The 26778-nt window shown below is 40.2% G+C and overlaps 1 protein-coding gene across 3 annotated transcripts in view; it reads left to right on the top strand.

Moving 5' to 3' along the window:
• Positions 1–26778, top strand: part of FAM163A (family with sequence similarity 163 member A) — a 114166-nt gene that overhangs the window by 76535 nt on the left and 10853 nt on the right. Inside the window, exon 1 of one of the 3 annotated variants that reach the window (XM_039337161.1) lies at positions 5141–5229. The exons of 1 other annotated variant lie outside the window; for it this stretch is intronic. The gene's annotated coding sequence lies outside the window, so the exon portion shown is untranslated. Of the gene's footprint in view, positions 1–5140; positions 5230–17305; positions 17474–26778 lie in introns of those variants that run through there. One more of the 3 variants, XM_039337160.1, reaches the window with a different exon arrangement.

The raw sequence follows: 26778 nt of genomic DNA, 5'->3' as shown, positions 1-26778 counted from the left end.
GAGTATTTACCTAATATAACCTGTTTAATGGACTTAAGAGTAACAGATCTGTGTCGCTATTTGTTAATTTTGAAGGTCCTGCTTAGGTTCATTTGATGAGCAAAGGTCATTAATCTTTTCCTTTTACAGTATCCCTCCAGTTTCTACTGAAGAAAAGAGTTGGAAAAAACAACCAGATTACATTTGGGGAGAATCCATTGTTCAAGTTGTCCAGCACCTATACCAAAGGAAATTAAAGTCACCAAAATTCATATACAGATTATTGTTTCATGCCCTTTATTATTATTGTTAACCAGTAACTCTGAGTTCTACACATATAGAAAGAGAGTATGGCATATACTTCCATTGTGTTATGCCTTTGTGTATTTATGTATGTATGTATATGTATCTGTCTATAGATATCTGTGGATGTATGTACAGACCTAGGCATACAGAGTTTATGTTCACAATTCTTCCACTGCCTTTTATTAGATTTTCACAAGAAATTACAAGAGGATTAGTTATCCTTGACTAGATAAAAACCAATAAGAAAGACTTAATCAATGAAGTGACAGTAGCAAGGCCAAGAGGAAAAGAAACTATGTAATTCTGAAAGTAAGGCTGAATGTAATTGAACATATATCTTGGATGTCAAGAAAGGAGATTTTTTTGTAAACTCAGAGCTATCATTCCACAGAAGCAAAAGCTAATGAGGAGAAAAAGCCATGTTGGGTGAAGTTCTTTTAAAAAAATAAGTAAAGGTTAAAAGAAAAAAGTAAAGGTAAAAGTTTCCCTGCCCAGTCATGTCTGACTCTAGGGCACAGTGCTCATCTCCATTTCTTAGCTGAGGGAGCCAGTGTTGTCCAAAGACACTTCCGTGGTCATGACTATACACCTAGGTACATGGAACGCTGTTACCTTCCCACTGAAGTGGTATCTATTTAGCTACTCGCATTTGCATGCTTTTGAACTGCCAGCTGCACAGGAGCTGGAGCAAGGATCGAGAGCTCACCCTCTTGCGCAGCACTCAAGTCTCGAACCTGGACTATCAGCTTTTCTTTTACAGCTAAGACATCGCACTCCCTAAAAAAAACAAAATAAAAAGATATTAAAAACCACATTTCAAAATAACAGGGAAAGTGTGAAAGAAGACAGCAGATGAAGACAGTGGGGCTCCATATAAAACTTGGTGATAACCTAAAAATAAAAAAGGTGGAAAGAGAGAAAAGAGTATATGTGTACAGTATGTGTAGCTTGAAATAATACACTACCAGAAATGCTAAAACTGCAAATAAATTAAGGTTAGCAAAGGAAGCTAAAGCTAACAAAAAGATCTTCCAACTCACTCCAAATGAAACAATGGCAAAATGCCAATAAAGATCAAAGAAAAGACAAAACTACTTAATTCTTATTTATGTTTCATCTTCTCTGAGAAGAGGATAGGCAACAATAAAGAGCAAAATGAAGGCATGGAATTGATCATTCATTTGTTTGTTCATTAGTTCATTCATTCATTTTTACATCTGCCCATCTCTATGAAGCCCAACCACCCTGTTTATCACCTCCCTAAAAAGGAAAGATTGCATACTGGATGGGAATTGTCCAGGATGACTATGTTCATAATTGTCTCTTGAGGAGAGCATCCACCACATCCTTCTGGGCTAAGTAGACCACAGCTGGAGGAAGATGAAGAATGAATCTGAATTTTAAGAATATAGAAACTTGAACAGAGAAAACCTGAATTATTTTAAATGTTCAGAGTCAGAGAAATTCACTCTAGGACATTGAAAGAACTCATTGCTGGATTGGCCATGCATATAATACATCTATTATTTTTGAAAAAATGATTGAAGTATCAGATGAGTAGAGGAAGACAAATGTCCTACCTTTAGAATGGAGAAAAAGAACAAGCCAGGAAACTGAAAATTAATCATTCTGACACTAATATTTGGGAAGAGTCATAAGCAGATCAGAAAGTGATCAATCTCTAAGCATCTCAAAAAGAATCCCTGATTATCAAAATTTACCAGGGAAACATATCTTGAATGTTAATAGTGTGTGAAAACACTAGAGACATAATATATCTTGATTCAGCAAAGTGTTTGAGAAGCTACCACATGATATTTTAATTAATAAGCTAATTAAGCATGAATTAGATCCATTAATTGGATGGTATAACAGTGGATACATAACTGTCTGGGCAATTGTATTCAAAGATAACTCATCAAATGGAAGGGAGCTGGATAATAGTAGAGTAATGGGCATTTCGCTTTTCTAAGAAAAAGACAAATTAGAATAAGTTCATAGAAAGGCAACAAGGATAATCAGGGAACTGGAAACTAAGTACAAAAAAAAATTAAAGGAACTAGGAATGTATACCTCTGAAAAGAGTGGGAAAGAGATTTGATAGCACTCTTCATATACTTGAAAGAATGGCAAAGAGAAAGATAAAATCTGTATGATCTCACAGAGTAGATCATGCAGTAGAAAATCGACATGATCTGAGAGAGAGTAAATAATACATCACAGTGCGATGGATTCTGGCTTGAATCTTACAAAAAAAACAACAACAACACCATCTCTTAATAGTAAGAATGTGCTTGACAGAGGAACAAATTACTCAAAGAGATGTTGGTCTCTATTACACAGAAATTTGGCTCCAAGATAGTCCTTGCTTTCTCATTCAGTTGTTGAGGAGCTTGCACCTCTGAAGACTTGCCCTTGCTAGTGAATAACATAAGACATCAAGACATCAAGCTTTATTGATTTCAAACATTTTTTTAAAAAAAAACATTCAGATACATTCACTCAGTGATACAGTACCACTTATATATTTACCTGAGACTGAGTTGGCCAAACTCAGCCTGGAGCTGTTGGAAAAGAAAGCTTAAATACAGTGGAGTCTTCCAACAGAACCCCATAGAGTGTGTTCTTTTAATCTTTATCAGCAGCATCTGTCACTCAGTTCTTCTCAGCCTTTCATTGACCTGTTAACATTTTTGAGCCAAATGTGACTTACTGTTAATAATTAATGTTCTTTTTTCTAGTTGTGGTCCTCCTATATTTTTGCAATCTGATCTTAATGAATTACTTACCAGTTCCAGGCATCTATTTTTGATCTTAGCATGTGCTTAGGTGTAGACCCCATTCTTCTATCTCTAGGAAATACAAAAATTGTTTTCCTTTTACACATCACTGGCCTTCACAAGTAGTCCTCTACTTACACCCCTAATTAAGCCTGTAACTATGGTCATAAGTCATCATGTGACCAATCCAATTCTGTAATATTTTTTGTGGTGTTGTTAAGCAAATACATGGTTGTTAAGCAAACATCTTGGTTGTTAAGTGAACCTATTATCTGCATTGAGCATTTTTACCAGAAACCAGAAGTAGATGCCAATTTCTGTCAAAAATACATCATAAATTGTGGTCATGTGACCACGGGATGTTGTAAACAGCTGCAAATGCAGGCGGGTTGCTGAACACCCAACATGCAATCACATGACCACAGGGGTTTGTGGTAGGGAACCAGTCATAGTCAAGGACTATCTTCATTAGTTTAACTATCACTGTGCCAGCTGCTTGTTATCTCCCAAAGTTTAAGAAATGTTAAAATGGAATTGCTTTCACTAAACTTATAGCAGTCTCTTTTTCACTGCATGTAGTTAGATGGTGACCGCCAGATAGGGATATTTTAATTCAGATTCCTGTGTAAAACAGGAATATTGGACCTCTTCCAATTTTTTTATTTTATGATTTTGTTTTGAAAATGTAAGTTCAGAATGTCTGGAATAGATCAAAGTCTCTTGTTTGTTTTTTAACATTAGAAGCCAAGATTTCTAATGTATTTAGTGCGATGGAGATGCGATGGAAATAGAATCTTGATCTTCAGTTTTCTGTTTTCCATACATAGCATTCTCACATTGTATTCTAAAATCATGCAATGTTTTCCAGTTCCTGTGCCACATTATTGGTGATTTACCACAGCGGTCCCCAACCTTTGCAGCTTGATGGCCCGGTTGCGGGGAGAGGAGCACACATGCAGCTCAACTTGTGTGAGTGGCAGGCTGGCATGTCTGCACATGCAGCTCAACTTGCACAAATTGAGCTGCATGCATGCACCAGCCCACCGCTCACATGACTCGGTTCTGAAAAACCCATGGGCCGGTAGAGGGCCACAGCCCCAGGGGTTGGGGACCCTTGGTCTACCTGTTTCTACATAGGGTGATAGTGTAATGATAAGCCTGGGACATTACTATATTCTGCGTTTCTACACCTTTATAAATCAGACATATGCAAAGCGATGATGTGAGAAGGAATAAAATAACATCACATCCCACTCCTCTATAGGAGAAATTATGAGAATTGAACACAGGGGTGCTAAGTTTAGCAATCTCCCCACAGTTTTGAAAATATGATATATCAACAAATTAACCAGCAAAATGAGTTCCCTCAAAAACTGGGACAGCTAATAAATGTCTGTGAATTTTGTTGCTTTTCTGCCCAGGATATTTCATGTGATCTCACAATCTGCTGCTCCTTCTCTCCCACACTGTAATTTCTCTACTGCCTGGCTGCTGGCTTGCTCTGAGCGTTAGGATAATTGCATATTGTTCTCAGAACTCTAAATCAAATCATGGCCACTGTAAAATGACGTTTTCTGGATACAAAGAGCTCTTGGCTTCATAAATCATGGCTTGTTCTTGGACATTTTTCACTGAAGGGAAGTCGCCAAAGGTCTCTGTCTCTCTCTCTCCACAACCTCCTCCCAACAGCTTGCAATTACTGTTCCTTATTATCAAAACCATTAAAGGCTGTTAAGCTAATCGGCATTTCTCCTGCCCTGCCCTTCTTCTTAAACACAAAGGAACGTATCTGATGTAAAACTGAATGCAACCCAGACTTTCCCAGATGTTGCCCATTTCAACTGCATTTGGCACATCCGCTTAGTGGGGTAAAAAGAACCCACATTAGTCATTTCCATTTGGGGCTTGCAGTTATGAGCAGTTTTGATCTATTCTTCCATGGTCAGAGAAATGCAGTTTCATAGTAGCGATGGCTGCAATGTATCACACTGCCTCAGAGAGCGATTATGCTCCAGATAAAGAAATTCCTTGGATTGCAGCCTCCCGTGGGAATGGCACTGCTGGGAAAAGGAGTCCAAATGCAGAACTGTCTGTTTGTCAGCATTAGGGGTTTAGAAGACTACAGAGTTTTCCAATTGGATGACTAAGGAGGTATTGAGAAATTGTAAGTGCATTTTTTTATTATTATTATTTTTGAACCAACCATTTGTCTTTAAAAGCTTCCCCTCAGATTGTTTCTGGGACTTAATCACAAAACAAGGGACAAATATTCACAAATATTTGCTAAGGAACCTCCTGAATGCAGGGTAGATGGAGCACTGATATTTAATTAATGTTTCTTCTTGATTGATTGATTGATCTGATTTATAGGCAGTCCAGCTCCATCAGAACTCTGGGCAATTTACAAAACAATTTAAAACTATATAATATCCATACAAAAATCCATATACCTGGAATAAAAGACACAAACTATAACTGACCAAGGCCAGGGGGGAAAACTGTATTTTAAAGCAGAGGTCCCCAACCTTTTGGGCACCAAGGACCGGTTCTGTGGAGAAAAGTTTTTCCACAGACCAGAGGGGGCGTGGTTTTGTGTGCTGCCTGCATCCCGTGGATGGGGCTTTGCTTGTCTGTGCGGACCGGTTGCTGGCATGCTGCGGCCCTGTACCAGTCCACAGACCGGGGGCTGGGGACCCCTGTTTTAAAGTCTTATTTAAATAAAATTAGGGGGGGTGTGTGTGTGTGTATGCATATGAAACCCTATGGAGATATAGTTCCAGAGTGTAGACAATGCAACAGCTGTGTATAGGTACTTCTCTACTTACAACCATTTGTTTAGCAACCATTTGAAGTTACAACAGTATTGAAAAAAGTGATTCATGACTGGTTCTCGGACTAACAACCATTGCTGCATCTCCACAGTAACATGATCAAAATTTAGGCACTTGTCAACTGGTATGTATTTATGACTGTTGCAGCATCCTGGGGTCATGTGAGTGCATTTTGCTACTTTCCCAGCCAATTACCATTAAGCAAAGTCAATGAGGGGAAGCCAGATTTACTTAATGACTGCAAGATTCACTTAACACCTGCAGTGATTCGCTTAACAAGCATGGTAAAAAGGATCATAAAATTGGGTGCAACCCACTTAGCAACCATCTTGCTCAGCAAGAGAAATTTTGGTCCCAATTGTGGTTGTACAGTAAGTCAGGGACTACCTTCAATTCTATCAAATGAAACTATTTAATCAGTGGGACCTAGAACATGCCAATCATTCCCAATCATCTTGGATAGCAGAAACTGTAGGAGACAGTCTCTCAGATAATCAGTCCCTTTGCTATGTAGAGTGTAAGAAGAGTGTTTTACTTTTACTTCATTTTTTACTTTACTTTACCTTAAACTTTATTACTGATTGGTAGGAACTTCTTTTTGTTCACCTGTTGGTCATTAAAGGAGCCATTGACTAGGTAACAGTTTTCTATGAGTTGCAGACTTGCAAACATAAACTTGTTTCGCCCCGGGATAGTTGCTATTGTACAAGCTGTGACAGAGAGGTCCTGGTTTCTTCATTAAAACAATGCCATCTTGTAGGGCCTAGGAAATGGGCCTTCTCAGTGGCAATGCCTATCTTAAGGGATGGCTTTCTTGATTAAATGATGTATAATAATAATAATAATAACAACAATAATAGCAATAGCAATAATAATAATAATATAGTGACATTGACAGACTCTATCTACCAAGGCAAACAGGTGGGTGTGGAATGCTGCAAGTAAATCAGATGGTTGAAAAAAGAAAAAATGGCTTTGGAAGACTATCTGAAGGACAACGATGAAGATGCACTGAAATTAGTATATCAGGAGGGGTTACTGACTACTGGAGAGACCAAACTGGTCTACAAGAAAGACCAAATGAAGAACAGAATAGAGGCATGGGAAGACAAAGCACTACATGGCCAGTACATTAAAAAAAATAGCTGGGAAAGCAGATAATAACAAGACCTGGCAATAGCTAAGAGCAGGAAAGTTGAAGAAAGAGACCGAGAGACTAATTCTGGCTGCACAAGACCAAGCCTTAAGGACAAATGCATACAAAGTCAAAATTGAGAAGACAGCAACAGACAGTAAGTGCCACCTATGCAAAGAAGCTGAAGAACCAGTGGACCACCTGGTAAGCTGCTGCAAGAAGATCGCACAGACTGACTACAAGCAGAGCATGATAAAGTAGCAGCTATGGTGCATTGGAAGAACTGCAAGAAATATCATTTGCCTGTAAGCAAGAACTGGTGGGATCATAAAATAGAAAAAGTCATAGAAAATGATAAAGTTAAACTACTCTGGGACTTCAGAATTCAAACAGACAAGCATCTGCAACATAACACCCTGTACTTAATTGTTGATAAGAAAGACAAAAAAGTCTGGATAGTGGATGTGGCAGTACCTGGAGACAGCAGAATAGATGAGAAAGAACTGGAGAAGATAACAAAATACAAAGATCTACAAATAGAAATAGACTGTGGCAAAGGCAAGCAAGGGTAGTACCAATAGTAATAAGTGCCTTGGGTGCAATCCCAAAACAACTGGAGCACCACTTGAACACCATTGGCATTGACAAATTTGCTATTAGTCAATTGCAAAAGGCAGCCTTACTAGGAACTGCTTCCATCCTGCGACGATATCTGTAATACCATCAAACATCCACATCTGCTTATCCCAGGTCCTTGGTAGGGACTCGATAGGTAGACAAAAATGCCAAATCCAGTCTGAACATCTGGCTGACTGTGCAATGATCAATAACAACAACAACAACAATAATAACTTTGTCACTTTGAATATACACCAATCGGCATACATCAAAATGAAATTTCGTTGCATACATCTCTCAAAGGGTCACCACCTCCAATATACACTCCTTGTTCGTGGCCAGCTCAAGTTTCAGATCGTCCATTTTAGTCTCTAGGGAGCGAACGATGGCAAACAGGACAGATGGAAGTGGAGCTCTATGTGGATTAGCCCTCAATTTAGCTTGTATTCCTGCACGACAATCTTGCCTCCTTTCGTTTTTCTGATCCTGACTCTTCCCTCTTTTCTTTAAAGAGGCCTTGCTTCTTTTTGCCCCTGGAGCATGCTGCCACTGCCACCAACTCCTCCACATGCTGCTCTCTCTTCCTCTGGGCCTGCCGACAGCCTCCTCCAGTTCCTTCGCTCCATAAGCTCCGGGACCTCTTCTCCTCTGCCTCCTTTGGAAACAGCCCTTATTTGCAATAGAATCTGTCACTGGGCCAGCAGTCAGATCTTGCTGCTGGCAGAACAATTTCAAATAGCACCAACGACTTTTAACGGTCTCACCAACAGTTCCAAAACAGCTAGAAACCCGCCATGCCAGCAAAGATTGTCAGTCGTATGTTATGTTAGTCCCATCATGTTGCTCAAACACATCAAAACCTTCCTGATCATGTGGCCCATATCCCTTAATATCCCTCCCAAAACTTTTCACCTTCGAGAGCCAATGCAGCCACAGCCGATCCAGGCGCCGCCATCTTAGAACTGGCTTTTATTGTTTTATTGTTTCATGGTTGTTTAATAGTTTATGTAATGTGATTTTATATTCTTTGCATTACGTTTTCTTGATTGTTTATTGTAAACATCTCTGAGTCCTCTTAATTGAGTTGGTTAGCCATATAAATGTTTTAAATAAACATCATAATGAATTTTAATATTTAAACAGAGCCAAGCAAACCAGATCTTGCAGAAGGTATTTTATATTGGGTGACGAAGAACTGTGAGATGAAAAGCCTGGTGATTTGGGGAAAAAACAACCCTTTCTCCCAGAACCCATGTTAGATAGAATCTTGATCAAACATGACACGAAATATTCAGAATGCTTATCTGTAGATGGTTGCTTGATCATTAATAAAGTTTTCAAAAGGCTTGCTATATTAGGTTGCATCCTAGAAATAGTTAGCATTGGTGTCCATTTAAAAGTATACTGTATTTTAAGACAAAGTCAAACTGAGTCCAGTTTGGTGATGATATAAACATGTCTGTGTTTATTTTCTGGGATTAGAATTATTATTTTCAGACTTTCCTATGTCATTGGGATTTCCTTCTAATCTCCCATCTGATCCATTTATTTAGCTCTTTGGAGATCAGTTTGGCTAGGCACAAAACCAGTTGCTGTGGATTTAGTCATGTTGCTTGTTCTTACATTCCCCATTCAAAATATGAATTGGTCAGAATTTGCCAAATCCATTTGATTTAATTAGTGGCTGAACAATATTCTCAATAAATAGTGGGAAATTACTGAGGAGGGCATTCTGATTTGGTAGCAAATTATCTGTTAGCCATCACATCAGGTTTGGCAATAAATATTAACTCAAAAGAAAGTCAGCCCCACATTCAACAGTAGTAGAAGTTTCACATATTCTGAATAGCTGGAGACGCTGCTTTATTGCAGATGGGAAAGATCTGCATAGTGTATCCCGGAAACAAGGCCTATATACACCAGCCCCAGGATTTAAATCCTAAACCTATTCTAGAATAGAATAGAATAACAGAGTTGGAAGGGACTGAGTAGGTCATCTAGTCTAATCCCCCCCCCCGCCCAAGCAGGAGACCCTACACCAGTGGTTCTCAGCCTTTTTAATACCGCGACCCCCAACCGATCATAAGTCGAGGACTACCCAACCGGTCGTAAGTCAAGGACTTTCCCTGCCCGGGAGCGCCGCGCATGTGTGGTGCCGCCCCCTGCGCCGGCCGAGGCATAGCTGGCAAGTGGCAGAGACGGCGCAGGCCGACCACCGGCTGGGCCACCAGCTGGCCCAGCCCAAGGGAGGTAAGGTACCCGCCGGGCCCTATGCGCACCAGCAACCCTCCCTGCACTCGCCGGCCTCCCACCTCTTACCCCTGGCCCTCTTTTACTTACATTTTTAGTAGTTGCTCAGCAGGGAGGGGTGGAAACTTCCAGACAGCTCGCCTTTGCTGCAGACAACTTGCAGCACCGTTTGCAGAATGGGACTTTTGGCGGGCTCAGCAGGGCAGAGACAGCCTGGACAATTCCTATTGGCTTTTGAAAGCCAATAGAATTAAACTCTATTCAAGAGAATCTATTCTATTGGCTTTCAAAAGCCAATAGAATAAAAGGGAGTAGCACAGCTAAGGAAAAAGGGGAAAAAATGGCGGACTGCATTGTTTGGCGACCCCCGTGAAATGGTCATTCGACCCCAAATGGGGTCCCGACCCACAGGTTGAGAACCGCTGCCCTACACCATTTCTGACATTTGTCAGTCCAGTCTCTTCTTGAAAGCCTCCAGTGATGAAGCTCCCACAACATCTGAAGGTAAACTGTTCCATTGGTTGATTGTTCTCATTGTCAGAAAATTTCTCTTTATTTCTAGGTTGAATCTCTCTTTGATCAGTTTCCATCCATTATTCCTTGTCTGGGCTTCAGGTGCTTTGGAAAATAGGTTGACCCCCTCCTCTCTGTGACAGCCCCTCAAATATTGGAACATTACTATTATGTGTCCCCTGGTCCTTCTCTTCACTATACTAGCCATGCCCAGTTCCTGTAGCTGTTCTTCATATGTTTTAGCCTCTAGTCCTCTAATCATCTTTATTGCTCTTCTCTGCACTTTTTCTAGAGTCTCAACATCTTTTTTTATAGTGTGGCCACCAAAACTGGTTGCAGTATTCTCTCTTCTTTTGAAGCAATGGAATTTGGGCAACTCTTGCCCAAACTTTATTTCTCACATTAGTGGGAGGAGACAGGAGGGCAGTCTGCCCTCTGCGCAGGCTATCAAGACACAAGGAGGTTAGCAGCGGCAATGACATGCTGGTGCCTGCATGTCAACCAGCAAATTGATGTGGCAGAAAAAATGTATGCCTTCAAATCAGTTTTCACTCCTGGCAACTGCCCCCTACAGTTTTCTTGGCAGTATTTGCAATTTTTAGAAGTGGTTTGTGACTGCCTGGAGCTGACAGAAGTGATCAAAGCAGAACTAGAACTCACATTCTCCTGATTTCTAGTCTTATCTGGTTCTCAGCAATGAAAGAGGGAGGTGTTTAAAAAAATGATCTGCCCTGGGTGTCAAATATGCTAAGTATGGTACTGTCCCCAACTTTTTTCACTGCAGCTGACAGTGAACTGACCAAATAAAGCTGTCTTAAGTTTGAATTCACCATGAAGAGCATCTTGTTTTGTTGGTCTGAGCTGGCAGTTGGGGAAAATCATAATATCCTTCATCACACTGCCAATAAATGTAGGAGTAATGAGGATGTGTTGAAAGTGTATTTTGTGAGAGGGAAAAGAGAAAATTGGGATGCTCATGATCATTTTTTGTCACGCTATCCACATGTAAACCATCCTTCCTTAGAGTGAATTTGACCACTACATATAAATGATATACAATCAGTTATACAAGAAAAATTGCATTTAAGTTTTCCATCCTCTTTTTTCTGTCTTTTTTGATATATCATAAGTCTGGATCTTTTTACCTCTTTTATCATGCACATTCTAAGCTATTTTAATGTGTGTGACACAAGAGGTGAAAGGATCCAAACCAGTTACTAAGAGCGGTACTAAAAAGGTTTTACTTCTTTTTTCAGGTTTCTGCTTGACTAGATTTTCCTTTTAAATTGTTCTAAATGGGCAGTTGATTGACCTCCCTGTAATAAAACCTTGTTGTATGCGTTTCTCATCTTTCATTTCACTGACTCCCCCAGGTGAGAAGGGTCAAACAAGGCACTCTGGATCCACTTTGGCTTCTTGTGAAAGGCAAGGATGACATCTCACATCTGGCATGCTGATCTGGCAATTGATCCCATTATAAATCTTTTGCTTCAGCTACTTGGAGGTCTTTTTTGAAAAAGAAATTTACAGAGATTCAAAATGAAACAGTGAGCCAAGTTAATCTAGTGGTTAAGGCACCAGGCTATAAATTGGAAGACTGTGAGTTCCAGTCCTGTCTTAAGCATGAAAGCCAGCTAGATGACTTTGAGCTAGTCACTTTCTCTCAACCCAGCTCACCTCACAGGATTGTTATTGTGCAGAAAATAGGAGGTGGAAGAAGTATTAGGTATGTCTACTGCCTTGAGTTATTTATAAAAATAATAAAGGTGAGATAAAAAAGCTAAAAGAATATAACAGAATACAAAACACCTGGGACCAAGCATGGTGGTGAAAAACCTACAGTGGGAGATCCTTTTTTTTTAATCTACTAAAAATGATTGAGATATGGAAAAAGACAGGTGGGGAGGAAAATATTAACGCTTTTAGGTCTTTATCTTTCAGAAATGCAGTCTGTAATTCACATCAATTTAAAATTAATTTACATCCATTTATTTATCTATAGTAGAATAGAAAATCTACACACCTCTGTTAAAATGCCAGGTTTTGGAGATGTAAAAAAAAATCAGAACAAGATAAATCACTTCAGAATTTTTTCCACCTTTAATATAACATATACTGTCAGTCAGGGGCAGACGATTAATCTTGCTAGGGGCCATGAGAAACTGGTAGGTTGTGGAGGGTCACCCTGTCCCCAATGCTGCTGCTACACCAACGCCTTCCCTCTGCCATTGATGCCCTGCCCCTGATGCCAACGTCCCATCCTCAATGCTGCTGATGTCCCACTTCCCTGTTGCCAACACCACAGGCCAAATTGGGACAACCCATGGGTTGGATGTGGCCCATAAAATGCCCAGGTCTGATATAAGCTCTACAGTTCAACTGAAAAACAAATTGAAATATTTGGGAGGGGGCGGAAATAAAAATAAAAAACTAGAATAATGTGCCTCATAGTATGCACACCATTAAACTAATACTTTGTTGAAGCACCTTTTCATTTTATGACAGCATTTAGTCTTTTGGAGTAACATGGTACATCTTGCCTTGGGAATCTTTACCCATTCTTCATTGCAAAAGTATTCCAAATCTGCAAAGGCATCTCTTGTGCACAGCCCTCTTCAGGTCATCCCACAAATTTCCAATTGGACTTGGGTTAGGGCTCTGGGCCAGTCCAAAACTTTGATTTTCTTCTACTGAAGCTGTTCTTGCATTGATTTGGAGGTAAGCTTTGGGTCATTGTCATGTTGAAAGATGAAATTCCTCTTCATCTTCAGCATTTTAGCAGAGGCCAGGAGGTTTTGTGCCAAAATTGACTGATATTTGGAACTGTTCATAACTACCTCCACCTTGATTAAAGCCCTATTTCCAGCTGAAGAAAAGCAGCCCAAAGCATAATGCTGCCACCACCATGCTTCAGTGTGGATATGGTGTACTTTTAATCATACACAGTGTTGTTTTTGCATCAAACATACAATTTGGAATTATGGCCAAAAAGTTCAACCTTGGTCTCATCAAACCATAACACTTTTTCCCACATGCTTTTGTCAGACCTGATGTACGTTTTTGCAAAATGTAGCTAGGTTTGAATGTTTTTCTTTGTAAGAAAAGACTTCCATCTCGACACCTATACATATGAAGAATATGGAAGATTGTTGTCAGTTGTAGTATATAACCAGAACTTGCCAGAAATTTCTGCAGATCCTTTAATATTGCTGTAGGCCTCTTTGGCAGCCTCTTAGATCAGTTTTCTTCTTGTTTTTTCATCAATTTTGGAGGGACATCCAATACTTGGTAATGTCAATGTTGTGCCATATTTTTTCTACTTGTTGATGAGTGTCTTCTCTGTGTTCCATGGTATATCCAATGACTTGGAAATTTTTTTGCATCCTTCTCCTGATTGATACCTTCCAATAATGAGATTCATTTGATGCTGTGTAAGCTCTTTGCAAATCATGGCTTTTGCTGTAAAAGGCAACTGAGTAAATGTCAGAAAAAGCCAACCAGAACAGCTGAACTTTATATAGGCTTGATCAGAGTCATTGTAATTTATGCCAGGTGTGTATTGACTACTATTTACCATCAGTTTGAATGTGATTAGTTAATTCTGAACATAGCCACATCCATATTTATAAGAGGAGGTAAACACTAATGCAGCCACTTCACTGTATTCTAGTTTTTTATTGTTATTTTTTCCCTCTAAAATATTTCAGTTTGTTTTTCAATTGAAAAATTAAATTCAATTGAATTGTACAGCTTATATGCTATGTTAAAGGTAGAAAAAGTTCTGAAGTGATTTATTTTGGTGATTATTTTTTTACATCTCAAAAACCTGGCTTTTTCACACAGGTGTGTAAACCTTTTATAACTACTGAATCTAGCAAACTGATATGGCCACCGATCTCACAAAAATTTACTTTTGGTAGCACACAATAAATTGATAAAACATATAGAGTCATTAAAACATTTTTAAAAACAAAGCACAAAACTAAACTAGACTAGACTAGACTAGACTAGACTAGGCAGAGCATGGAGTGGGAAGAAATTTAATATTTGGCAGTACTAACTAAAAATAGCAATAGTACTTAAACTTATATATGATTTCATAGTGATTTACAGCCTTGTCTAAGCGGTTTGCCCCCATCAATCTGGCTCCTCATTTTATCAACCTCGGAAGGATAGAAGGCTGACTCAACCTTGAGCCCGTTAGCATCGAATTGCTGGCAGTTGGCAGAGTTAGCCTGCAATAGTACATTCTAACCACTGCCAAGATTCTTTAACTATCATTAAGCATTAAGAGAATTAGGCATTGTGAGAACATTTATTGATGTATTAGATTTATATTCCTCCTTTGCATCGGGATTTCCCTGCTCCCATGCATGCTTTCCTGACATCAAATGGCTGCTGGTTGATTAATTCACTTTATTCTGGTTCTTGGGGAGCTGCAACAATCAATTTGGAAGTGGGTCCATGGCAATTGGTGTGGATTCCTATGTTATTCCCCCTCAATATCTTTGCTTTTTTTCCCCTCTGACTGGAGAAATGGCTCTGTTGCTTCCGTAACATGCCCAGTTTGCGTTCCCCTTACCCCACCCTCAGTGGAAAAGTCTTCTTATTTAATATGTTGCTGCACAAAGAATGAATATCCCAAATAATAATCAACTTTTAAAAAATGTTGTTCTGTATAAAGCTTTTTACATTGGACTGTTCCTTTAATTACTGTATACACTGTTTGGAGTGTTTGCTTATCCCTGTGGATATTATTTATAGAAGTATGACCTAAACCTCTGAGATGTGATTGTGTATTAAAATAGAGAGGCGTCACAGTTGTAGACAATTCTGGTAGAGGCTACAAAAAGGGAGGGAGGGAGAGAGAGAGAGGAAGGGAGGGGGGGGAGAGAGGACAAAGTATGAACAGTTCCAAAAAACAATATATAATTTAGTCAAGCTAATTATTTGTTCAGTTGTGGAGTGTGCTTAATTTCCAGGAAAAGATAATTCCTGTACAAATACTTCCAGCCATTGGGGGGGGGGGAGGGAATAGATGATCGAGAGAAGTTTATTTTAAAATAGTCCATATAATCTACAGCAATGTTTCTCATCCTTGACTACTTGTAGATGAATGGACCAACTCCAAAATTCTCTAGCCAGCATGGGAAATGACTGGCTGGGGAATTCTGGGAATTGAAGTATTTCTATCTTCAAGTAGTCAAAGTTGGAAAACACTCATCTATTATATTTCATGTAATCTGTATTCCATACTTTTTAAAATATGGCTTCCTGCTCCCCCTCTCTTTTCTACCTTTAGCTGAAATGAACCTAAAAATATGTATTTCTTTTCAGAGGCCTTAGGCACAATGCAAATCTGTCCTTGACAAAATCCATCTGGAGTTATCTTTTCTCTCTAGGTGCAAGAAGAGGAAGTGACATTTGGAATAATATTTAAAGAAAGTTTTACAAGAGGAGTAATGAAAACAAAGGCTGTAGCTCAAAGCTTCAGCTTTTTGCAAGGCAGCTGTGAATGCCAAGGAAGAAATGCTCTTTCTTTAGTACAATTCATCTCAGGCTGGATCTGAATGGGTTACAGCTGTATTCTTTGCAGAGTATGCCACAGGCCAGGGATTCATTGAGGCCAAGACAAAGAGGGAACAAAGCCCTTTCAATGTAATTAACTGAAAGGACAATTTGGCATCTTCTCACTCAAATCATATCTTGTCTGATGGCTTTGTTTTGCCTGCTATAGATATCCTTCCGGATTTTGCCATGGGATTTAATTAATGTTGGCATCAGAGTAGGTTGAATCTGAGGCAGGTTCAGGAAGGCCCATCATGCAGCATCAACCCAGGGGCTTTGATTAAGCTGGAAGCAATATGTGAATCTGAATTCATTGAATTCACACAGGTTCCTGGCCATGGTTGCATCAACATAAAATATGCTTCATGGTAGTGTTCTACCATGCAGAAGTGGATTTGTATCATCTCTTATCGGGCAGAGTTGAAATAGCTCAGTGGCCATGGTTGTCACTTAATATAGAAAAGATTACTGGTTTGAAACCCTGGCATTTTTTTAATTACACAGTTTCTTTTTCTAAGTAACTAGTTTTCTCCCTGGTGTTTTATTTTTTTAAAAACTTTCCAAGTTGCCTCATTTTACCAGTCTTGTGGCATAAAGGAGCTTCACCCCTGCTTTAAAATGACCTGGGACATCTAGAACCTTTAATGTCAGGTAACTGGAAAAGCAGTAAAACAGAGCATTTCTGGATATTAAAAGAGCTGAGGAAGAAAAATAAATAATCTAGAAAAGCAAAATACATAATTAAAAAGAAACATTTTGGCACAGTTTCAAACTGGCAACCTTCTCTCTCCCTCTCCCTCTCTCTCTATATATCCATGAAAGAGACTATATATATATAGTGTGTGTGTATATAAAATCTCATACAATATATGAGATAAAATAATAAAACCATGATAAAATCATCGTAATAGGGCCCATAGTCACAATAGGATATAAGTTATAATTCATATTATAGAGTGGGGGAAAGGGATTTTTTATTTTAAAGCTGCTTGTTCTGCTTGCCTATATTTTGCATTTTGACATTTTATACTGTATGTGCATGTGTGTGCATGCGTTTTGTAATCTTCTGCATACCCTCACACCCATGCACAAACAGAAACAGAAACACATATAAAAGTTAAAAGTAAATTTGTCCAGGAAGATTGTCAACTACTTTTGCAGAACAGAAAGTTGGGAGGGCAGAGCAGCCAAGCAACCAGTGGGGGAACATAATAGACTAAAGCCTGGACTGAATATTATACAAGCTGTTGCCCAAATGTCTCAGATTACACAGGATTTCCTTACTCCAATTTGGAGTCAAACTAGTATGAACAAGTAAGGGAGAAGCTTAAATGGTAAGGATAGCTATGCACAAGTCTCAAGTAGGCTTAGAAATATATGCTCTTAATAGACTAATCTATGTATTACTGTAAGAACTACATTTCCACCAGATTGATTGTAAGAAGTAGGCTTGCAAAGAATTAGGAAATGCACCACCTGATCAAAGCATTAAGGTATGAGCAGATTTATTTCTGTATGTTGTGTGACTGAAGTATAAGGTATGCTTATGGAAAGAATGGGATTACTTACAAAGTACACTAAATAACCTTATTTATAAAGCTATGTTGCGTGAAGAATGGGAGCTGGGAGTAAAACAACTGGAAAATAAAAATGAAAGAAGTGATTTTTGGCATAAGAGGTTTAAATAAAAGTAAGGATAGCTCATATGGTGGCACATATTAAGATGAATTTCTAAATTCAGGCTAGAAATCTGAAGAAGTGTAAATAGGGGTGAGTAGGCTGAGCAGGGGAGTGGGGAGAAATTTAATATTTGGCAGTAAAAACTTGTGTGAAATCCTTCAATGGCTGCTAGAGTATCATCAGTGGCAAAGAGAATTAGGCATTGTGAGAACATTTATTAATATTTTAGGTTTATATTCCATCTTTGGATCTGAAAATTCCTGCTCCCGTGCATATTTTACTGACACCGCATGGCTGCTGTTGGTTTTATTCTGGCTCTTGAGGAAACGCAACAATAAATCTGGAAGTGGGTCGATGGTTTCTGCAGGGCAGGACATTGGCTATTTTTGTTTTGTGGCACTTCAACTTCTTTGCTTCTTTTCTCTCTGACTGAAGAAATGGCTCTGTTGCTCCCCTAACATGTCTAGTTTGCATTTGTCTCACCCATTCTTCAGTGGAAGGTCTTCTTTCTTTTAGAGAAACAGAAATCTAAAACAAAAGGAACAGACTCTTCTCTGCACAAAGCTTCTTTGGCAGCCAAACATGCAGGTCAACTCCTCATTGGAAAGGAAGACAAGAATAGAACTGTCTCCAGATACTTCAGCTCTGGTTTCTTGAAGGAAGTGGCCTTCTAATGTACGGGATTCTAATTTGGGAAGGTCAGCTTCCCAAAACAAATGGGGACTTAAGTTGCCATAGTAACTAAGAGGAGGCTTCAACTGCTCCTCTTTCTGTTAGTGGCAGTGTGAAGGAATGACCAGGAAAAAGACAGGTTGGGGTATCATTATTGCCTGATGGGTCATAATAGGACAAGGGGGAATCCTCATATGATGTTGACTTGGCATCAATTCAGGCTAGAGAAAAATCTTATTCCAAGAGGTTATACTTGGTCTAGGGACAGTATTATGGAATTTTTTTAAGACTGAACAAATTCACGGAGGAATGAATTAATGAATAACTAGTGCTTAGTTATTAACCATGGAAGTTAGAGCAAAACTTGTATGTGAATCAACCTTTTATACTATTGTGTAGGACTGTAGTTAATCCACTCAATTGGCTGGTTAAGCCAAAACCTCTTTGGCCAGCGGAAATCCTTACAGGCAGTCCTCATTTAACATCCGTTCAAAGTTACAATGGATTTTTAAAAAGCTATTTGTGACCCATCCTAAAAGTTACAAATGCCGCCCCCTCCCCACAGTCATGCAATTGCATTTCAGGTGCTTGGCAACCAGTTTGCATTTACAACCAGTTGCAGCATCCCACAGTCACATGACTGTGATTTGTGATTTTTGCCAGCAGAAAATGGCAAAAAAAATGCCCATTAGATATGCTGGATTTGCTTAATGATTAAGTGGGTCACTTAATGACCATGTGATTCAATTAATGACCACAGTGACTTGCTTTATGACCATTGTACAAAATAGTTGTAAAATTGAGTCTGATCACCTGGTGACTGCAATGAATTATGATAAAAATTCTAGGTTTAAATACTAATCTTGGAAGTAAGGGATAGAATATAAAGAAATACAATGATCAAAATCCATTGTAGGTTTATCTTTAAAAGATTTGCCTTATGCCTCTTGAAAATTTCACATACTGATGTCCTCTTGGAATGCTCTGTGGAAGTTGAACTACACAGTCTCTATCCCGAATCTCTCTGCAGTCAGCTAATTGAGTTATTTTAACTATTCAGTACATCCCACTTTATCCTCTATTTTTCTTAACTTTTGCCCACCTTTTTAATCAATAACATATATAGAAGAATTAATATAATTAAAAATAGTATAAATTTTGAATTAAAGAGGAATAAAGAAAAGTAATAATAAGAAAAAGAAATATAGAAAAAATAGAACAGAAAAAAGGAAAAGAAAAGGTTCTAAAGAAGTGTCTTCTGATCTTCTGAAAAGTAGTTATAACTGTGTTGACAGAAAAATCATCTTCAGGGTCCAGTCCAAGTCGGGAATAAATAAAATGGAGGCTGCTTAGGGAAGAAGGTTCAATTTATTGAGTTACCAGAAGCTTCAGTGACACAGTATGTTTCTGGGGTAGCTGACAAAATAGAATTGGGATAGGTGGGCTTTTATATCTTCTTTGGGCTTTGTATTTGAGATTCTTTCTCTTCCTGTCATTTTGTATTTGTCTTTTTGAATAGGATTACCAAATCTGCATTTCTACAGCACTGGCCTGCTCAGTTTCTGCCTGGGGAAACTTGGGCAGAAAAGCCTTTTAAGATTTTTTTCCTCCATTATTCCTTTGGGGAAATATAATATTCTGCCTTTTTAATATCCCCCAAAATATTTCCTTCTCTGGGGGAGAGGGGTGTTGACTTCCTGCAGCTGCATTTACATTTTACCCTCTCACAGTTTCCTTCTTTCCATATATTAGCCTTTCTAATCTTCACACCCATAAATCACAAGTTCATTTTTTTCTTTTTTTCAGCAAAAAGTTCACAAGCTATTTCCAGTCCATAATAAATGTACTGATCTTTCTCTAATCAAATAAGATCTTCTCCTTGTCTTTTGTAACCATTCTTCATAGGCGACTAAATCTAGCATGCAGATCACTTTAATTGTCTTTTTCTGCATTTTTTCCAACTCTTGATAACTTTTCTAAGGCTTCCCTTTGGAGGATCCTGTATAGAGTCTCTGAAATACACATGATCGCTACAGGAGATGAAGCTCCCCATTTCTTAATGCATCTTAGAGCTTACATAAAGAAGAGAGCTAGGAAAGATTCCAAGATTTGAATGACTTGAATGGGGCTTACATTGGTCTTTTGTGCAAAGTCCATGGGAATGAGTGGGAATTATATCAGTTTCGGAGAACACTGGCTTTTAGAAAAACTCACAAGGTAATTCATCCCCCACAGGAATCTCACTGAAAATTATAGCAATAGCAATAGCACTTAGGTTTATATACTGCTTCATAGTGTTTTATAGCCCTCTGTAAGCAGTTTATAATGTCAGCATATTGCCCCCAACAATATGGGTCCTTATTTTAGCAACTTCAGAAGGATGGGGAGCTCAGTCAAGCTTGAGTCAGTCAAGATCAAACTCCTGGCTGTGGGCAGAACTAGCCTGCAATCTTATATCTTGACTTTGACTGAGTTTCTACACTGTGCTAAGCCATGAGCTACTTAACTGTACTTTGCTGAAAAGCTACTATTCTCTGGGTTTATGTAGCATACTAGGCTAAAATAAAACTTCATAATTTTTAGTGTGATGTGTAAATTATACCATTATGTATAAATTAATCATTGGAAAAGATCATTGAAATTGTGTAGTATATTAAACAATGCAACTCTTTCAAATCCTGGAAAAGAAAGAGATCCTCCCAGGTTAACAACTGCCATGTTTAGTGGCCATTCAAAGTTATAATGGCACTGAAAAAGCAACTGTACAATTTGTCCTTGCACTTGTGACTGTCATAGTGTTTCAGGATTATGTCATCACTATTTGTAAGCTTTATAGCTGGCTTCCAATAAGCAAAGTCAATGGAGAAGCCAGCAACAAAATCTCAAGTTGCAGTCACATTATGTCCCACTTAATAACTGCAGGCGATTTGCTTAACATCTGCAGTGGAACTGACAGCCGAAGTCTGTAACAGTCACATGATATTTTACTTAACAACAATACCCCTTAGCAACAGAGTTACTAATCTTGATTGCAGTTATTAAACAAGGACTATCTCTGCTTTATTGGATGGAATATTAATAGTTATTATATTTATTATGGCTGCCCATTCCAAAAGGCTCTGGACATATCAAAATATACAATTAAAACATTCAAAAATATAAGAGCCAGGAGAAAAACAATAATAGCAATATAAAAAACACAACAGAAGTTCCATAAACAAATTAATCCCAAGCCTGGAATTTAGAATAAAATATATATTATATATTTATAATATATTAAATTATATTAGAGCTAAGTGGATCAAAAAATTTGCGGGATTTTGCTCAACCTCTGACTGACAGTAACCTTATCAATGAATTCAATTATCTGCATTTGCATCCAGGACAAATATTTACAATATGGAATACCTGTTGTAACTTGCAAGGCACTTGCAAGGCACTTGCTTCTCTTCCTTAGAAAGATGCATTCTACATTCAAATTACATTCAAAGCCGAGGTGGCGCAGCAGTTAGAGTGCAGTACTGCAGGCCACTTTAGCTGACTGTGTACAAGCAGGTCAACGGTTCAAATCTCACTGGCTCAAGGTTGACTCAGCCTTCCATCCTTCCGGGGTAGGTAAAATGAGGACCCAGATTGTTGGGGGCAATGTAAATATATATATACATTGCTTACTGGTGTACACCGCTTAGAGAGTGCTTGCACTTAAAGCGGTATATAAGTCTCATAAATAAATAAATAAATAAATAAATAAATAAATTACATGGGAAAATCCAGGTGTGTGCAGTCACCAGGCAATGGAGCAGAAGTTTGTAGTTATTGTATTTATGTATTCGAACAAAATCCTAACTGATTTGGGAACTTTCCACAAAACAATTTTAAAAAAAGAAAAGAAATGAGTTGAAAGAAAAGAAAAGAAATTGTGGTAAAATAAATATCACATTTCCAATTCAGATTTGTTTTCTCCTCCTTGGGAATAGACTGAACTGATTTTTTATCATTTGAAAATGTTAGCAAAAGGTCTAAATACTATTTCAGTTTCAGTTTAAGTGTTTAGTTTTGTGGGTTTCTGCCCAATCCAGGTGAAAACCATCATTCAGCACCCTGCTCTTTTTCACAATTTTGCTTTGGTCCACAGACTCAGAAATAAAATTACTTGGATTATTTCAGGAGTGAGAAAAGGGCTTTATAACCTGTTTATTTCATAATGCCTCTGGGTCTGGGAGTTAGAAGTTCTGAGAGATACCAGCAGATACTTAGATTAAACATCAATCTCTGAGCAAGTGTTATTTCATTTTTTAAATAGATGTTTACTAAGATATTTTATTTAAATAGTAAAAACTAATACAAACTATATTTAGAGAAAAAAAAAGAAAAAAGGATGAAAAGTATAATAAAAAGAATATAATTAAGAAAAAGAAAAGAAAAGAAGTGACTTCTTATTTTCATCACAAGTTTAAACACATTTAGTTACTTTTACCTCTATAAAGATATCATTTCTTCATATATCTCATCCCTTATCGATATTTATTTTATTTATTTATTTATTTATTTTATTTACAAATATTTATATGCCGCCCAATCCCAAAGGACTCAGGGCGGCGTACAAAGTTAAAAACAGTCGTAAAACAATAAAATAATCCAGTCATACCGTGAGTCCGATCATATCCCGGCCCCCCGGGGACATCAGCCCCAGGCCTGCCGGAACAGGAGAGTTTTAACGGCTTTCTTAAAGGCCGGCAGGGTGGGAGTAGTTCGAACCTCGGGGGGAAGTTGATTCCACCAGGTCGGAGCCACCACAGAAAAGGCCCTTCCCCGAGCGCCCGCCAGCCGATATTGTCTGGCCGATGGGACCTGAAGGAGGCCCAATCTATGGGACCTCACCGGTCTCTGGGAGCTGTGCGGCAGAATGCGGTCCTGTAAGTAACCTGGCCCTATGCCATGAAGGGCTTTGAAGGTGATAACCAACACCTTGAATTGCGTCCGGAGACGCACAGGAAGCCAGTGCAGCTCGCGGAGGATAGGTGACACGTGAACCAACTGCAGCCTCCGAACGCCCTTCAAGGGTAGCCCCATGTAGAGCGCGTTACAGTAATCCAGTCTTGAGGTGACAAGGGCATGAGTGACTGTGAGTAAAGCCTCCTGGTCCAAATAAGGCCGCAACTGGTGCACTAGGCGAACCTGTGCAAAGGTCCCCCTGGCCACAGCCGATAGATGTTGTTCCAGATTTAGCTGTGAGTCCAGGAGGACACCCAAGTTGCGTGCCTGCACTGAGGGAGGTAAATTTGCCCCCCCCAGGACTAAAGATGGACCATCCAGTTGGCCTTTGGGAGGCAAGACCCAGAGCCACTCGGTCTTGTCAGGGTTGAGTCTAAGCCTGTTCACCCCCATCCAGACCCTCACATCTTCCAGGCACCGGCACATCACGTCGACTGCTTCACTGAAAGGACACGGGGTGGAGATATACAATTGGGTATCATCCGCGTACTGATGATACCTCACCCTGTGTCGCCGAATGATCTCACCCAGCGGTTTCATGTAGATGTTAAAAAGGAGGGGGGACAGGACCGAGCCCTGAGGCACCCCATAATCAAGGCGCCTAGGGGTCGATCTCTGTCTGCCCGCCAACACCGACTGCGACCTGTCAGAGAGGTAGGAGGAGAACCACCGCAATACGGTGCCGCCCACCCCCACCTCTCCAAGACGATGCAGAAGGATACCATGATCGATGGTATCGAAAGCCGCTGAGAGGTCAAGAAGCACCAGGATAGAGGAATGACCCCTATCCCAGGCTCGCCAGAGGTCATCGGTCAGTGCGACCAAAGCAGTCTCAGTGCTGTAGCCGGGCCTGAAACCAGATTGAAAAGGGTCCAGATAACTGGTTTCATCCAAGGATCGCAAGAGTTGAGACGCCACCACCTTCTCTACAACCTTCCCCACAAAGGGGAGGTTGGAGACGGGACGAAAGTTCTTCAAAACAGCTGGGTCCAGGGAAGGCTTCTTGAGGAGGGGCCTCACCACCGCTTCCTTTAAAGGTTGCGGGAAAGACCCCTCCATCAAGGAGGCGTTGATTATCGCCTGGAGCCAGCCTCGTGTCACCTCCCTACTGGCAGAAACCAGCCAGGAGGGGCACGGGTCCAATAAACAGGTGGTGGCATTCATTGCCCTCATGGCCTTGTCCACTTCATCAGGGGTCACAGGCTCAAACTCGCTCCAGATAACATGACTAAGACCAGCCCCTGGCAACTCGGCTGGTACTGTCCAGTCGGAGTCCAGGTCTCTCTGAATCTGAGCGATTTTGTCCGACAGAAACTGAACAAACTCCTCAGCTGTCCCCTGCAAGGGTTCCTCCGCCTCCTCCACTTTAAGAAGGGAGCGGGTCACCCTAAACAAGGCGGCCAGGCGAGATTCTGCGGACGCAATAAGTGCGGAAAAGTGAACACGCTTTGCCGCCCTTATCACCACTAAATAAGTCCTAAGATAGGCTCTTAATAGTGATCGGTCAGATTCAGAGTTACTGGCCCTCCAACGTCGCTCTAGACGTCTCTTGTGGCGCTTCATCTCCCGGAGCTCCTCAGTAAACCAAGGCGCCCTCCGGGGACCACCACCACAGAGAGGTCGCAAAGGCGCAATTCGATCCAGGGCCCCGGACGCCGCCTCATTCCAGGCCGCAACCAGGGACCTGGACGAGTTGTGGACAAGGGAGTCAGGTATTTCCCCAAGCTCCTCCTGGAACCGATCTGGGTCCATTAGGCGCCTGGGGCGGAACCACCTAGTCGGCTCCATCTCCCTGCGATGGGGGAGTGATGCTCTGAAGTCCAGCCTCAATAGGAAATGATCTGTCCATGACAAGGGCGAGATCTCTATTCCCCTTAATTCCAGATCATGTCTCCATTGCCCCGAGAGAAACACAAGGTTGAGTGTGTGACCACCCCTATGAGTTGGATCCTGAATTACCTGGGTCAGGTCCATGGTTGCCATGGAAGCCATGAACTCCTGCGCCGCCTCTGAGCGATCGCCGAGTGATGGCAGGTTAAAGTCCCCCAGTACTATAAGTCTGGGGAACTCCACCGCCAACCTGGCTACTGACTCCAGCAACGCAGGCAGGGCTGTTGCAACGCAGCTGGGAGGTAGGTACGTCAGCAGCAAGCCCAACTGAACCCGTGAACCCAACTTCAATAGGAGGGACTCACACCCAACAACCTCCGGGGCAGGAATCCCACAAGGGCTCAAGGACTTCCGAGCGATGACTGCCACTCCCCCACCCCTGCCCTGATGTCGAGGCTGATGAAGCACCACAAACCCGTCCGGGCACATCTCCGAGAGGGAAACACCCCCCTCAGGGCCCAGCCAGGTTTCGGTTATACATGCCAGGTCCGCCCCGCTGTCCAATATTAAATCACGGACAAGGGGGGCTTTGCTGACAACGGACCTGGCATTAAGCAACAGCAGCCTACAATTAGGGCCCTGTACTCCCCTGTCACCAGTACTACAGGATGAGCCTTTTGAGGGGCCGGAACAAGGAATCGCTCTAACATAGCGAGTCCTCGTTCCCCAAAGATGGCCTGCCCCTCGGCTCCCGCCATATCTGCCCATCCCAGTCATGACCGGGATGCTCCGACCTTCTCCCCTCCCCGGAATACCCCCACCCTCACCAGCCTTCTCCCTTCCTGACCGGACTCGCTTTCCATACAAACCAAGCCCAAGGGTAAGTCCTGCCCCCCCTACTTTTGCTATTGCACTCAGCAGAGGGGTACCAGGCTCCACCCCCGACTCCACCATTCTCATACCCCAAACACTCAATACACATTCACACTCAATTTATATACATAAAAAGTAAAAATGTTCGCATTCATACGCCCTAAATACAATAATAAATTTATATATAACAGGGCCACCATTCATCTACATTCATCTACATGCATACTCACACCCACAACAAACATTCTCTAAAAAATAGTATAAATCCATAAAACATTATTTTTTTCAATCCTGGTTTCAACAAAAAAAAATCCATAAAGAATTGTCAGAATTTTTGAAAAAAAGTTTTATTTTAATCTTGATCAAATAAATATTTTTTTTATTTTACTTCTAACAGTCTTAATTTTTAATTCAATCAACTATTGGAATAACAATTCATTTCTCTTCCATTAAATTCCTTCAAAACTTTAATAAGTTTATTTTGTGGATCCAATAAGAAAAATTTAACAGATCATTCTCTTGGTTTATCATTTCCATTTCCTTTTTTAATTTTTAAAAGTTCATCCAATTTCTTTTGTATATCCACTGAAGGCTCTTTTTGCAAACCATTCTCTCAGCTCATCATTTGTTGTTCCACTTTCTGTATTTTCTCTTGTCTTATCAGAATTGTTGAAATTTGTTCCACATCTGTCATTCCTTCACTGACATCTTTGGGACACAATTTATCCGTAGAAGCAGACATCATACT

Source organism: Crotalus tigris, unplaced genomic scaffold (genome assembly GCF_016545835.1).
Source record: "Crotalus tigris isolate CLP2741 ecotype Arizona unplaced genomic scaffold, ASM1654583v1 scf7180000017668.6805642782:7212621, whole genome shotgun sequence".
NCBI lineage: Eukaryota > Metazoa > Chordata > Lepidosauria > Squamata > Viperidae > Crotalus > Crotalus tigris.
Note: the sequence above shows the minus strand (reverse complement) of the source record. Positions and strands in the feature narration are given on the sequence as shown.